The 14,485-nt window shown below is 29.9% G+C and overlaps 1 long non-coding RNA gene across 1 annotated transcript; it reads left to right on the forward strand.

Annotated features, from left to right (window-relative positions):
* Positions 1 to 786: 786 nt before the first annotated feature.
* LOC136084261 (uncharacterized) lies at positions 787 to 1,793 on the forward strand. The gene is made up of 3 exons (XR_010640437.1): positions 787 to 850; positions 1,296 to 1,357; positions 1,553 to 1,793. It is a non-coding gene; the product is annotated as an uncharacterized LOC136084261 (long non-coding RNA).
* Positions 1,794 to 14,485: the final 12,692 nt, after the last annotated feature.

The following is a 14,485-nucleotide window of genomic DNA, read 5'->3' on the forward strand; positions in this document are numbered from 1 at the left end:
ACTGAACAAATTTCTTTTAGATGCGTATCCTGGAGTATGGGAAATCCCGTTGGTTACATTGCAATGTGACGAATCAGCTACATCGTTCGCTTCTATGCTCGATGAATGTACAAATTTAGAAACAGAAGAAAGCACGTATAACATGTTAATCACCAATTTTAAGCTTCACTACGAGGATAGTAAGCAACCGTTCCCCATGTTTGGCCATTCGACTTGTTTGATAATGCACCTTACCTGTAAAGATGGTATGTTGATTAAAAGTGATCAATTTTCAGATTTAGCTCACGATAAACAAAAAGGTTTACGGTTTCTTGAAATTTAATTTTTAATTAATGAAGAAAGCATTTATTTTATTTTTTAGCGGTCATAAGGTTTATGAACGATGTTCGAAAGTTCAACGACGTTTACTTTGTTACCGCCCAACAGGCAATTCAATGGATAAAGTCGCCAGTCGGTAATGATAAAATGCCGTTTTCGTGCAATCGTTTAGAAAAAAATCAAACAAATACTTTAGTTAACAACGTTCAGCTACAATCATCTTCAAATGAATCCGTAATGACAGAAAATATTACTGCTCTGACTCAAGCCGCATCGAGTTGCAATGTTGCCAAATGTCTTTTACCTTCATGTAGATGCGCGGGAACAGATATACCTGGAGGATTGTCAAAAGTTAACACCCCGCAAATGATTTTATTAACCATGGATGATGGGGTAACACCAGAAAACTACCAGCTTTACAGTGAGTTACTTAGTGGCATGACTAACTTTAATGGCTGTCCATTCAAAGCAACGTTTTTCGTATCTGGTGATAACACCGACTACACTTACGTCAAGAAATTGCAACAGAGCGGTAAGTAAACTTCTTACTTTTGAAATTAAGTATTACACGTTCACAATTCTTAAAGGCTTTTGACGTCAAAATGTATGAAGTTAAAGGAAGCTTTTATAACACGAACGAAGGTAAAGTTTCTTTTAACTCGGGTCTGTACTATGAAAAGCTTCGAAAGCAATCAATTACTTAAGCTTTATTATACGCGTTCGTATATTGTGTGAAGTTAGGTACTTTAAAAACTTTTCCGTTTTTACCAAGTTGTTTTTTAAACAGCCTATTTATACAACATCTTCGTCTTGAAACGAGAGAGTTTCATACCACTCATTTTTATTTTAACTTTCTTCGATTTAAATGCATTCCTTTTTTGCTTGTGCTACACTTTGTAATTTTCTTGTTTTTATTTAACAAGTTTTTCTTTTCACAAAAACGTCGTTATATTAAAGAACACTCTTTCGTTTTATAGGTCATGAGATAGCAGATCATTCGACGACTCACAAATTTCCTATAGAATGGTGGAGTAAAACAGTAAGTTTCGCAAAAACCTTAGTTTTTTCCTAGTTTTCAATTGTATTTTATTTTACCGGAAAACATCATCTGTAGATCAGGAGACCTTACTATTTAAATGTTTTTTAATATTCGAGTAAAACGATTACAAACAAAAGTTAAGGTCTTATCAAGGTTGTTTACGTGTTTTAGTCATTTTTTAAAATTCATGTTAAGGCCGCCTTAGAAGATCTGCAAATGGAGATTTTAACACAAAAAAATACTATTCAGCAAGAAGTTGGAACAACCACACTTGGATGGAGAACTCCGTTTCTTGCCAGCCAAGAAAACACGTTTAAAGTGTTAGCTGAAAACCAGTTTTTGTATGACAGTTCGCTGGTAACTTTTCCGGGTACACGATGGTGGCCATATACGTTGGACTACTTACCTTCATTGCCATGCTACATGGCAAACTGTCCGAAAGGTAACAGTTTTGTATACGCCATTGCAATTCTTTTATTGATCTATCATGTCTTTATTTTTCTTTTTTGCTTTATTAAGTTATCCTGTACTTATTTTTATAGAGCTATCGTATATGAGTGCATTTAAACTGAACAAATTTCTTTTAGATGCGTATCCTGGAGTATGGGAAATCCCGTTGGTTACATTGCAATGTGACGAATCAGCTACATCGTTCGCTTCTATGCTCGATGAATGTACAAATTTAGAAACAGAAGAAAGCACGTATAACATGTTAATGACCAATTTTAAGCTTCACTACGAGGATAGTAAGCAACCGTTCCCCATGTTTGGCCATTCAACTTGGTTTGATAATGCACCTTACCGTAAAGATGGTATGTTGATTAAAAGTGATCAATTTTCAGATTTAGCTCACGATAAACAAAAAGGTTTACGGTTTCTTGAAATTTAATTTTTAATTAATGAAGAAAGCATTTATTTTATTTTTTAGCGGTCATAAGGTTTATGAACGATGTTCGAAAGTTCAACGACGTTTACTTTGTTACTGCCCAACAGGCAATTCAATGGATAAAGTCGCCAGTCGGTAATGATAAAATGCCGTTTTCGTGCAATCGTTTAGAAAAAAATCAAACAAATACTTTAGTTAACAACGTTCAGCTACAATCATCTTCAAATGAATCCGTAATGACAGAAAATATTACTGCTCTGACTCAAGCCGCATCGAGTTGCAATGTTGCCAAATGTCTTTTACCTTCATGTAGATGCGCGGGAACAGATATACCTGGAGGATTGTCAAAAGTTAACACCCCGCAAATGATTTTATTAACCATGGATGATGGGGTAACACCAGAAAACTACCAGCTTTACAGTGAGTTACTTAGTGGCATGACTAACTTTAATGGCTGTCCAATCAAAGCAACGTTTTTCGTATCTGGTGATAACACCGACTACACTTACGTCAAGAAATTGCAACAGAGCGGTAAGTAAACTTCTTACTTTTGAAATTAAGTATTACACGTTCACAATTCTTAAAGGCTTTTGACGTCAAAATGTATGAAGTTAAAGGAAGCTTTTTATAACACGAACTAAGGTAAAGTTTCTTTTAACTCGGGTCGTACTATGAAAAGCTTCGAAAGCAATCAATTACTTAAGCTTTATTATACGCGTTCGTATATTGTGTGAAGTTAGGTACTTTAAAAACTTTTCCGTTTTTACCAAGTTGTTTTTTAAACAGCCTATTTATACAACATCTTCGTCTTGAAACGAGAGAGTTTCATACCACTCATTTTTATTTTAACTTTCTTCGATTTAAATGCATTCCTTTTTTGCTTGTGCTACACTTTGTAATTTTCTTGTTTTTATTTAACAAGTTTTTCTTTTCACAAAAACGTCGTTATATTAAAGAACACTCTTTCGTTTTATAGGTCATGAGATAGCAGATCATTCGACGACTCACAAATTTCCTATAGAATGGTGGAGTAAAACAGTAAGTTTCGCAAAAACCTTAGTTTTTTCTAGTTTTCAATTGTATTTTATTTTACCGGAAAACATCATCTGTAGATCAGGAGACCTTACTATTTAAATGTTTTTTAATATTCGAGTAAAACGATTACAAACAAAAGTTAAGGTCTTATCAAGGTTGTTTACGTGTTTTAGTCATTTTTTAAAATTCATGTTAAGGCCGCCTTAGAAGATCTGCAAATGGAGATTTTAACACAAAAAAATACTATTCAGCAAGAAGTTGGAACAACCACACTTGGATGGAGAACTCCGTTTCTTGCCAGCCAAGAAAACACGTTTAAAGTGTTAGCTGAAAACCAGTTTTTGTATGACAGTTCGCTGGTAACTTTTCCGGGTACACGATGGTGGCCATATACGTTGGACTACTTACCTTCATTGCCATGCTACATGGCAAACTGTCCGAAAGGTAACAGTTTTGTATACGCCATTGCAATTCTTTTATTGATCTATCATGTCTTTATTTTTCTTTTTTGCTTTATTAAGTTATCCTGTACTTATTTTTATAGAGCTATCGTATATGAGTGCATTTAAACTGAACAAATTTCTTTTAGATGCGTATCCTGGAGTATGGGAAATCCCGTTGGTTACATTGCAATGTGACGAATCAGCTACATCGTTCGCTTCTATGCTCGATGAATGTACAAATTTAGAAACAGAAGAAAGCACGTATAACATGTTAATCACCAATTTTAAGCTTCACTACGAGGATAGTAAGCAACCGTTCCCCATGTTTGGCCATTCAACTTGGTTTGATAATGCACCTTACCGTAAAGATGGTATGTTGATTAAAAGTGATCAATTTTCAGATTTAGCTCACGATAAACAAAAAGGTTTACGGTTTCTTGAAATTTAATTTTTAATTAATGAAGAAAGCATTTATTTTATTTTTTAGCGGTCATAAGGTTTATGAACGATGTTCGAAAGTTCAACGACGTTTACTTTGTTACTGCCCAACAGGCAATTCAATGGATAAAGTCGCCAGTCGGTAATGATAAAATGCCGTTTTTGTGTGACGAATAAATGGCACTTTAACATTATTTCAAGATGACCTATAAATCAGAAAAAAGGATGCTAAATTGCACTTTTTAAAATACTTGTAAATAGCACTTTGATAGTATGCAAGATTTTTTTTTGTTACAATTGTTTTATATATGCAGTATTTAGTTTAATAATTTTTTACTTTAAAAAAATTTTTTGTTAATTTTTACCCACACGCGCAAACCTTTGGTATGGTATGCTTATTTCAGTTATTTATCGGTGATCAGCTAAATATCGATTTAGCAGCTATTTATTGCAGAAGTGGATTGCTATAATAACTAATTGCAAGTCATTTTTTTATTCAATTGTTGTTTATATTTTCAATGCTATGGGGGTCATTAGTAGGGAATCACAATTACGTTTTTTTTTTCTGTGTGGGCACCTTTCTTTTAACTATTAAACTCAAAAAAAAAGCTGTGATAAGAAACGTTGCTGTGCAGAGAAACACAGGTAATCAGTAAAAGTAAATAGCAAGGTGTTAGAGTATGTTCTCATGCACCGCAAGCACGATAAGTATAAGCAGAACTAGACTTATTACGTGTTAATTGGCAACTATAAAATGCTGAAATAAACAAGATGATTATATATTCTCATCAGTATTTCCAAAATAAGCTCATTATTTCTAACGTTTAGTATAAAATTTACTGTTACAATTTCTATTTACTAGTTTATACTATATGTTAAATCAGTGGCGGATTTAATATAGGGCGTATGGTGTGTGAGCGTGGGGGAAAAGGGGGAGGAAGGTTAGCTAGATTTCTTCAAAGCTATTTTCTATACAAAAATGTTTTAGCATTATTCGGTGTATCAAAACTACTGTGGCTATACAGCGAGAGATGTTCATAAAATTACAACGAGTTTGGAAACGATAAACAATTTATTTTTAGAGAAATTTTTTTTAAAGTAGTTGAACTAAAAATTGTTGGGCAATTTAGATTTGTTTTTATATGTTTCTATGTATAACCGTATGTTATTCTCTCCCCATTTGAAACCTACTCGCGCCAGCCCTTATTTCAAAGATGTGTATGCATTAATATTTCCAGCAAAACTGACTTATTTAATTAATATTGACAGCAAAACATTAATATTTCCCGACGACTAAACTACAAATGAAAGTCGTACATCTATTCTTAATAAAGAAATTGATGACATTGTGTTTCCTTTACATGTCTATACTTAACAAAATCAAACTGACACATCCATTTACATCTGTTTGTGATGAAAGTAGTTTTAGTAGAACAACGATCAAAAATTATCTTTGATCAACAATGAAAAAGCAATGCCTTTTTGGATTGTCATTAATTTTACTCGAATTTGAGCTTGCTTATTCTCTCAAGTAATTTTGAAAAAGAAGGTAAAATAGATATTGGCCTATAATTAGAGATATTTGAGTCATTTCCGGACTTAAATATCGGCGTGATTCGTGCAATTTTTAGCTTTTCAGGGACGATACCTGTTTTTAGTGAAAGATTAAATATGTGAAATAACACATTATATTAGAGGGTTCTATTATATTATATACTGATTTTACAACATTAACGTTAATTTTATCAAATCCAGCACTTTTGTTAGTTTTAAGATAAAAAAAGGCGGTTTGCAATTCAATTAGTTTTAAATTAGGTTCATCCATAACTTTATCGTAATTTTTTAAATAAGATTTAAACGGCATTGAATTTATTGGAATTTTTAATGCCAAATTCGGACCAGTATTTGTAAAGAAGCTGTTTAGTTTTTCAGCAGTAATTGATTTATTATAAGTTGTGTTTTTATCAATTGTTATTTTTTTTGGCAGAATGTTTCTCGCATAATTATTTTTTCCTATTATTTCTTTAATTACACTCCATGTTTTTTTAGTGTTTCTGATGGCTTTACTTGATAGCTTTGCATAATGAAGCTTTTTTGCGATCCTTTTTGTTTTTTCAAATATATTTTTATAATTTTTATAAATTATTTCGTTTTTATAATTTTTTTTTTTCAAGTACTTGTCATAAAACATTTGTTTTCTTATTGAAGATTTTAGTAACCCGTTAGACATCCATGGAGTTAAAACCGTTTGGTTTTTACAATAATTTTTTTTTCAGGAAATGCTTGATCATATTGCTTACAGAATTGATTTAAAAATAAATCATATGCGTTGTTAACGTCATGTGACTGCAATACCGAATTCCAATCAACGTTGTCTTTTAAAAGATTTTGAAACTTTTTTACCGAGTTTTCATTGATCTGTCGCCTAAATATAATTGGATTGAGAAGGAATACTGTTAAATAATATATTGTTAGTAACTAGAAATGTTGGGAAATGATCCGATAAGTTAGTTTTGATTATGCCTGTGTAAAGACGGTTATTATGATGCTTATTAGTTATTATATTATCAAGAAGTGAATAGAAGAGTTGTTAGTCACTCTCGTTGGCTTGTTTATTGACGGAATTAAATTATTTTGAAGAAGAGTATTTATAAAATTGTTAACATTATTATTGGAAGCATGGTTTATTAGGTCTATGTTAAAATCCCCAACTAAGTAGGCATGACTTCGGGTTTTATTTATATTTGTTAAGAATGGTTTAAAATGAGTTTTAATTTTTTTTAAGCTAGTAGATGGAGGTCTGTTTGTGGCATTTATAATTATTTTTTTGTTGTGGTTTTATTTAAATTCAATGCATAATGACTCACAATCTTTTTTATTTACACAGAGCTCGTGACGTAAATTATAACTAATTGAGTTGTGAACAAAAATACATACACCCCCACCAACACCAAAACTACGTGGTTGATGAACTGATGAATAATTAAATAGTTCAAATTGGGCATTTGTTTCACCACGCTTACACCAAGTTTTCGTTTGATAAATAATTTTAAAATTGTGTTTTAATTCATCCAACAAATACCTAAGATTTTCAAAGTTTTTATATAAACTTCGAATATTAATGTTTAAAATTGAAAAACTATTTTTATTTTTTTGAAGATATTGAGAAGATTCAATAACTGTATAATATTTGCTTTAAAATATTTTTTGATTAAAGTTATTTGAGTCATCGACGTTACTGAGTGCGACATTTTTATCTAGAAATTTAATTATAAAGTTTTCCTCTATTTTAAAGTAACACATATATATAAACGCAGAATAGTTAATAAAATAGTTAGGAATAGTTAAAAGAAAGTTAATAAACCCTAATTCTTACAGACACGGATAAAGTACGCACTAATAGATAATAAAGTATGCACTAATATATAATAATTTTCAAACATTTAGCAATTTATATTTAAAAGAAAAAGAAATGACATTTAGAAAAAAAAGATCTTTTTTATTTAAATTTTATAAAAGGTTTCTCCTCTGGTACCACCCCGCTTGAGAAAAATGGGCTCTCCTTTCATTTACCACGCATTTTAAAATTATCTCTTTTTTAGTGATTACTATAGGCAACCCTATTTCGAAGAGTGTGAGAGTTAAAACAAAGTTTGTAGCCATTAAGGTGCTCCCAGACGTTCTTAGGGTTTTATCACAGAACACCGCGGAAAAACATTTAACTTGGAACTTTATGCCTCTTTCCTTACCAATGTCGCTTATCGCACTGGAGCCGGTGTCGAACCTCAAACCTCTAACTTCTGAACCAGAACTCTAACCACTGCGCCACAGCTGTTTATGGCCGCACTGTTACCTATAGAGAGGTTTAATTTATGTTTTATAAGTGCTGTCACACTCAACGTTGTTAAGGCCAACTAGTAAAATTTATTAATTTTTATATAAAATCAAATCTTTGACAATCTATAACTTAGGTTTTAAATAGATGAAAACTTATTATTGTCTAATACACCTTTCTCCGCTTGTGTTTTTTGTTCTTCATTACATTTTAAAACATTACGTTAATGTTTATAAAACTTACAAGCTAAAATACAATCATATAAACTATTACAATTAAAGTAAAGATTATATATGTAAAAAAAACAAAAATGCGGAAACTCTTAGAAGACCGTAGGAACTTGCTGTCAAGAAGCGCTGTAAAATGACGTCACATATTTACGTGCTAAATATTTCACTCAACTAAATTAAAAATACTTTTTTTTGACAATATTTTTGTTTACATTTGACGTAATATATATAAATTACATATTTTTTTGCAAATACAAACAAGGCTTCTAAAAGAAGATCAAATGATCTTATCGTCAGAAGCCTTTTACAGAACAGAGTACGTAAAGTATTATAAAAACGCTTTTTTACAATAAGAGAACGTAAAAAATTAACATAAAAATATTAAAATAGCACTGAGACAAATAGAAAAAAATTGGCAACAAAATATATAAAATGTATAAAACAAAGATTGAACATACATTTCAAAATTATTATATATCATAAGACAAATTAAAAATATTCTAAGATATTTTCAATAGAGAGAATGAGATCTTTTAATTTAATTTTAAAAACAGAATAAGTTAGGGGTAAGCCGAAGTTAGGCAAAATAATTTTGTTCCAGAGATGAGCTGCACGATAAGTGATACAGAATTGATTGAACTTTGTTCGACAGAGTGGTTTATTTAAATAGTTATTATTCCTCATGTTAAACTTGCTTAGAGGTTTCAAAATAAAAAGGTCTTTAAAAATTAAAGGAGATAAATCATACTTCCACATATAAACAAAAGATAAATTTTTATATACGTTTAGTTTATAAACATTGAGGATTTTCATTTGATTGAAAAATATTGAGGAATTTGAGAACCGATCCGCAAAATTAATTACACGGATCGCATGTTTCTGACGGCGATGGAGACATTGTAACTTACTTTGATCAGTACTACCCCAGGCAATAATTCCATAACTTATATAACTATGAATAAAAGAATAATAAAGTTTAGTTAAATTATTTTTATCTAAATGAGTACGCGCCTTATATAGAATTCCAATACTTTTTGAAACTTTCGAGCAGACATAGTTAATATGATGTTTCCATGTGATGTTCTCGTCAATGAAAACCCCCAGGTATTTAGTTACAGAATCTCTTTTTATTTCATTATGGTCAATAAAAATTTTTGGTAAATTTTGGGGTAGAGAACGTTTTTTGGAGAGCGGGTGGAAAAAAATCCATTTTGTTTTGTTTACATTTAATGTTAATTTGTTACTTTTAAACCATTTAGATATGTTTTGAAGTTCTTTGTTCATAACGGAGAATAGTAGGTAGATGTCACTGTTAGATAGAAATAAGTTTATGTCATCAGCAAACATAATACTTAGAAGATTTGATGCATTATGCAAGTCGTTGATATATATTAAGAACAAAAGAGGGCCTAAGATGGAACCTTGCGGAACACCACAGGAAACATTTAAAAACTGTGTATGATTAAGATCATTACAAGAAACAAATTGTTTTCTGTTGGATAAATAACTTTGAAACCATTTACTAACTCTTTCATTTATTCCGTAATAATTAAGTTTATAAAGTAAAATATCATGATCCACAGTATCAAATGCTTTTGAAAGATCGATAAAAATTCCTAATGTAAATTGAGATTTTTCAAAAGAATTGGAAATCTCACGTACCAACTGAATAATTGCATGCTCGGTTGAGTTATTCTTCTTAAAGCCAAACTGATTGTTGTATAATAAATTATTTAAACTAAAATAATTAAATACTCTATTGAACATGATTCTTTCTAGTATTTTTGAAAATATAGATAAGATAGAAATAGGCCGGTAATTACTAATGTCAGATTTGTCACCACCTTTAAATAGTGGAATAACTTTAGCAATTTTCAATTGATCAGGAAAAACTCCTTGTTCGATTGATGATTTAAAGACTTTAAAAAGAATATATTTTAATTGTTCATAGCAATCTATAATTATGTTACCATTGATTTCGTCCGGTCCAACTGCTTTATTTTTTTTTAGTGTTTTGAAGGCTTTTTCGAACTCATCAAATAGTAACTCTTTAGATAACTCATCCGAGTGAATGCAATTATCCATCGGTACTAGAAAATCTTTAAATGATGTTTCAGTGTTAGGAATTAATTTAGATAATTTAGGGCCAATTTCAACAAAGAATTTGTTAAATTCGTGAGCTATTGTTTGAGAATTAATTATATTATTGTTATCTACTTTGATCATGTGTGGCAGGGAACCTGAGCACGGTTTTGATTTACCGATAATTTCTTTTATTATTTCCCAGTAGCGTTTACAAGTATTTTTGGCTTTATTGAGAATTTTAGAATAGTAATGTTTTTTTAAGTTTTTTCGAACTTTTTCAAAAAGATTTTTGTAGTCTTTGTATATTTTCTCATTGGCGAATGATTTGTTTTTTAGATATTTTATGTATAATTTCTGCTTAACTTTTGATGATTTTATTAAACCTTTGGTAATCCAGGGAGAATTAATGTTTTTTTGATTTAATGTTTTTTCATGTAAAGGAAAATTGGCATCATAAACTGAGTAAAATGTATTAAAAAAATCATCGTAAATTTTGTTTGCGTTATCACTAAAGTCGATGTTCTTCCAATGAAGTAATGATAATTGTGTTTTAAATTGCTCAACATTTTTTTGGTTAAAGTTGCGTAATTTAACTTTTATGTTAGTTTTGGTCATAATTTTAGAGTTGTTTATGATAAAAAAGATAGGGAAGTGGTCAGATATGTCTGTTTTTAAAATACCTTTATTTAAGTCACTGTTAAAAATATCAGTTGTTAGAATGTTATCAATTAGAGTAGCCGATTTAGGAGTTACTCTGGTAGGGCGATTTATTAAAGGAATGGCTCCCATTTCAAAAATAGAATCATAAAAATTCTTAACTTTAATGTCCGTAAAGTAATGGAAGCAATTTATATTAAAATCCCCTAGAATAAAATTCTTTTTTTTTTCAAGAATGCCTATTTTGAAAAGGTTTTCTTCAAAATACATGCTCATGTTTTTGGCCACACCATTTGGGGGCCTATAGCAACAGCTCAGTAAAATGTTTTGTGATTGATTGTTTAGAATTTCAATAGTTAAAATTTCTTTGTCGCCGTCAGAAACACTCAAATCATTCCTAATATAATGCGCAATATTTTTCTTTACATAAATAAGAACTCCTCCACCGCGTTTATTGATAAGTCTCTCTTGAGAAACTTTAATCTATGATGGGCAGCCAAAAAATTACTTACAATTGCAAATAATATCAAATCATTTTATAATCTTTTTTTTTTACTCTTGTATCATATTTTCATATTAATATTGGTGCTATAAGTTTAAATAATTATTTTGTTTTAAAAAGTACTATTTTAAACATTAATACTATTTATTTAAGAAAACTCACATGTTAATCAATAGGAATAATCACATAATGTTTTTTAGTATTTGGTCAAGCCACTTTTTGCATCGTAACTCCTTTTATTCTTTTTGGCATACTTTGAATTCAATTTTTTACATTTGCTTTTAATTCCTGATCAATATGCCAGACATTATTTAGTGTCTCTATGCAGGACCGGCGCGAGTAGGTGTCACGTGTTGGGTTGCCATAACAGAAACTACCGACAAAAAAAAAAAGAGGTTCTCGTTTTTTGAAATTCGCCGACTGCCTAGCTTCCTTGTCGACATTTGCCGACTGACTTGTCAAGGGTCAAATTTGCCAACTATATGAACAAAAAATTTATTGATGAGGGGTGGAGGGATAAAGGAGGAGTGTGTCTCAAACACCCCCGCACCCTCTACTTTGCGCCAGCTTATCTCTATGAGACTTTTTTTTTTGATTATAATTTCGTATCAAATTTTCCGTTATTAAAGTTCCCAGGCATTCTCAAATGAGCTTTAGTCGAGTTTAAGAAATAACAGGCCGCGACAAAACAGTAACATTTTTTGACTATCTTGTCAGACTATTTTTTAAAATATCTTGTCACTGATTTAGCTTTTCGACACGGAGCAGAATCATTCATAAAAATCATTTGGATGGATTATTAAACCATTCATGCAACTGAGGAATTATTTTGGTAGCAAATACTTTTTAAAATTTATCCTGATTCATCTTCCCTTCAAGAACATAAAGAAGGCCAAAGCCCTTATCACTTATAACTAACGATACAATCTCAGAGGTTTTACCGTCTCTTTAACACAGTAGGGGTTATATTTTTCTTCTTTCCAGCATCTAACAAAAGAAGACATATAATATTATTTTGAATTGGGACTCATCTGACAAAACAACTGAAAATAATAATGAAATAAATAAAAATAGCATTGTAAAAACTCATATAAATGTCTTAATCAGTGATACGGTTGCAATAAAGTATATACTTACACTTTCCCAATCTTCAGCAGACATATGTAGATATTATTAAACCCAAATGAGACGTTTTAACTTCATTAACTGGAGTAAGCTTAGATTTCCTTGTGGGTCTGCAGCATAAAATCCCAGTTCTGCTAGTTGATTTCTTGTAGTTCTCTAAGGATTTTTGATACCGACCTCTTGGATGATGTTATTAATTACTCTAGTATCTTTTCTTCGGTTCCAACGCAAATATTACAAATTGCTCATTTGTAATATTTGTAAATACAAAATGCCAATCATCCCTACACGCATGATGCGTGGTCTCCCACATTTTCCACATCTTGCACTTCATATCGATACTTTTATCAAGTTTTTCTTTTGTTCTGCTTTCCACCATCATTGAAACATTAAATACATATGAAACTTTTTTTTGGGAGTGGTTTGAATAGTTAATTATGAAATTTGTATGCAGCCAAGATAACAATATTGCATAGAATATGTGAAAGAGCGCATTTTGCAGGTTTTTTCATATTGTAGCTTATCAATGCTAAAAATTGCAACAATTCTTTATAAATGTTACACATTAAAAAATAAAATCTTTCTTTAAAAAATTATCAAGATGCTTGAATCACAAAAACAAAAAAACATGTAACAACTTGGTGAGGATAATCGTTTTTATTTTTAAATTGCTGTACTTTAAATGGAAAAACAAAATTTATAAATAAACTAAATCTTTTTTTTAATTTTGTGAAAAAAATGTAAGGCTTCATAAAATGCATATTCAATTATTACGAGTTTTTTTTTTCTTTTTATCTACAAACCTACTGAAACAAAATAATTGAAAAAAAAACAATCTGACTTAAAAATATCTAAATGACTTAAAAACTTTCTAAATTGTCTAATTCTGAAAAAGACTGAGCTGAAAAACAGTCATGAAAAAAAAACTGAGATAAAAATAATTTTCTATAATAAATGATTTGATATTACGAAAAAACAAAATAATTACAAATATATTTAACATTATTTAATATATTTAACATTATAAAATAGTAATAAATATGTTTAAAATGTTACTCAAATTTCTTAGTTACTCAAAATTCTTATTTAAAATTATTATTTATTTTTCACTAACTAATTAGACGTTGATAAATAACGTCAAATTCGATTATCATGTAAAGTTACAATGTATTTGTTTATCATTCGAAATTCAAAAATCGCGATTAGAATTTTTAGGATTAAATATTTTTAAAACGAGTTTTGAAAATATTTTTCGATTTTTTTAAAGAATAGTCTTAACATCTTAGGAAAAAAAGAATTTTAAACAAATAAACAATGTATAACAATCTTGGTAAAATATGATATAAGAAGTTTTGAAGAGATTACAAACAGTTCTTATTACTCCACCATAAGGTGTGGTATTAAGAATAAAAAGTTTTTATTCCCAGCAAAGTTTACTGAAATTAAAGTGCGAGAGGTGAATAAATTAACCTCTTGTACTTCAATTCCAGTAAACTTTTGAATGGCCTGATACTGTCTACGTTGCTTATAAGCAACATTGACAGTATTAGGCAATTCAATTGCGATTACGTGAACAATAATTTTGATTCTTTTGTGGTTTGTCCAGAAACTTCGGCCAGGTAATTTTGATTCTTTTGTAGTTTGTCCAGAAACTTCGTCCAGGTACAAAATTTAGAAATAGTTTTATAATTTTTTTTTAAAACTCTGTTTTAAATTTTACTGCGCATGTTTTTTATAATTTATATACAATTTAAAATATTTAATACATCTTTTCTATAAATTCTATTAATTCTATTATATTTAATTCATCTTTTCTATTATTTAATACATCTATTCTATTTTTCAAAAATAAATATTACGTAAAATCAATGTTTAAATTTTCATAAAAAATG

This window comes from Hydra vulgaris, chromosome 08 (genome assembly GCF_038396675.1).
Source record: "Hydra vulgaris chromosome 08, alternate assembly HydraT2T_AEP".
Classification (NCBI taxonomy): domain Eukaryota; kingdom Metazoa; phylum Cnidaria; class Hydrozoa; order Anthoathecata; family Hydridae; genus Hydra; species Hydra vulgaris.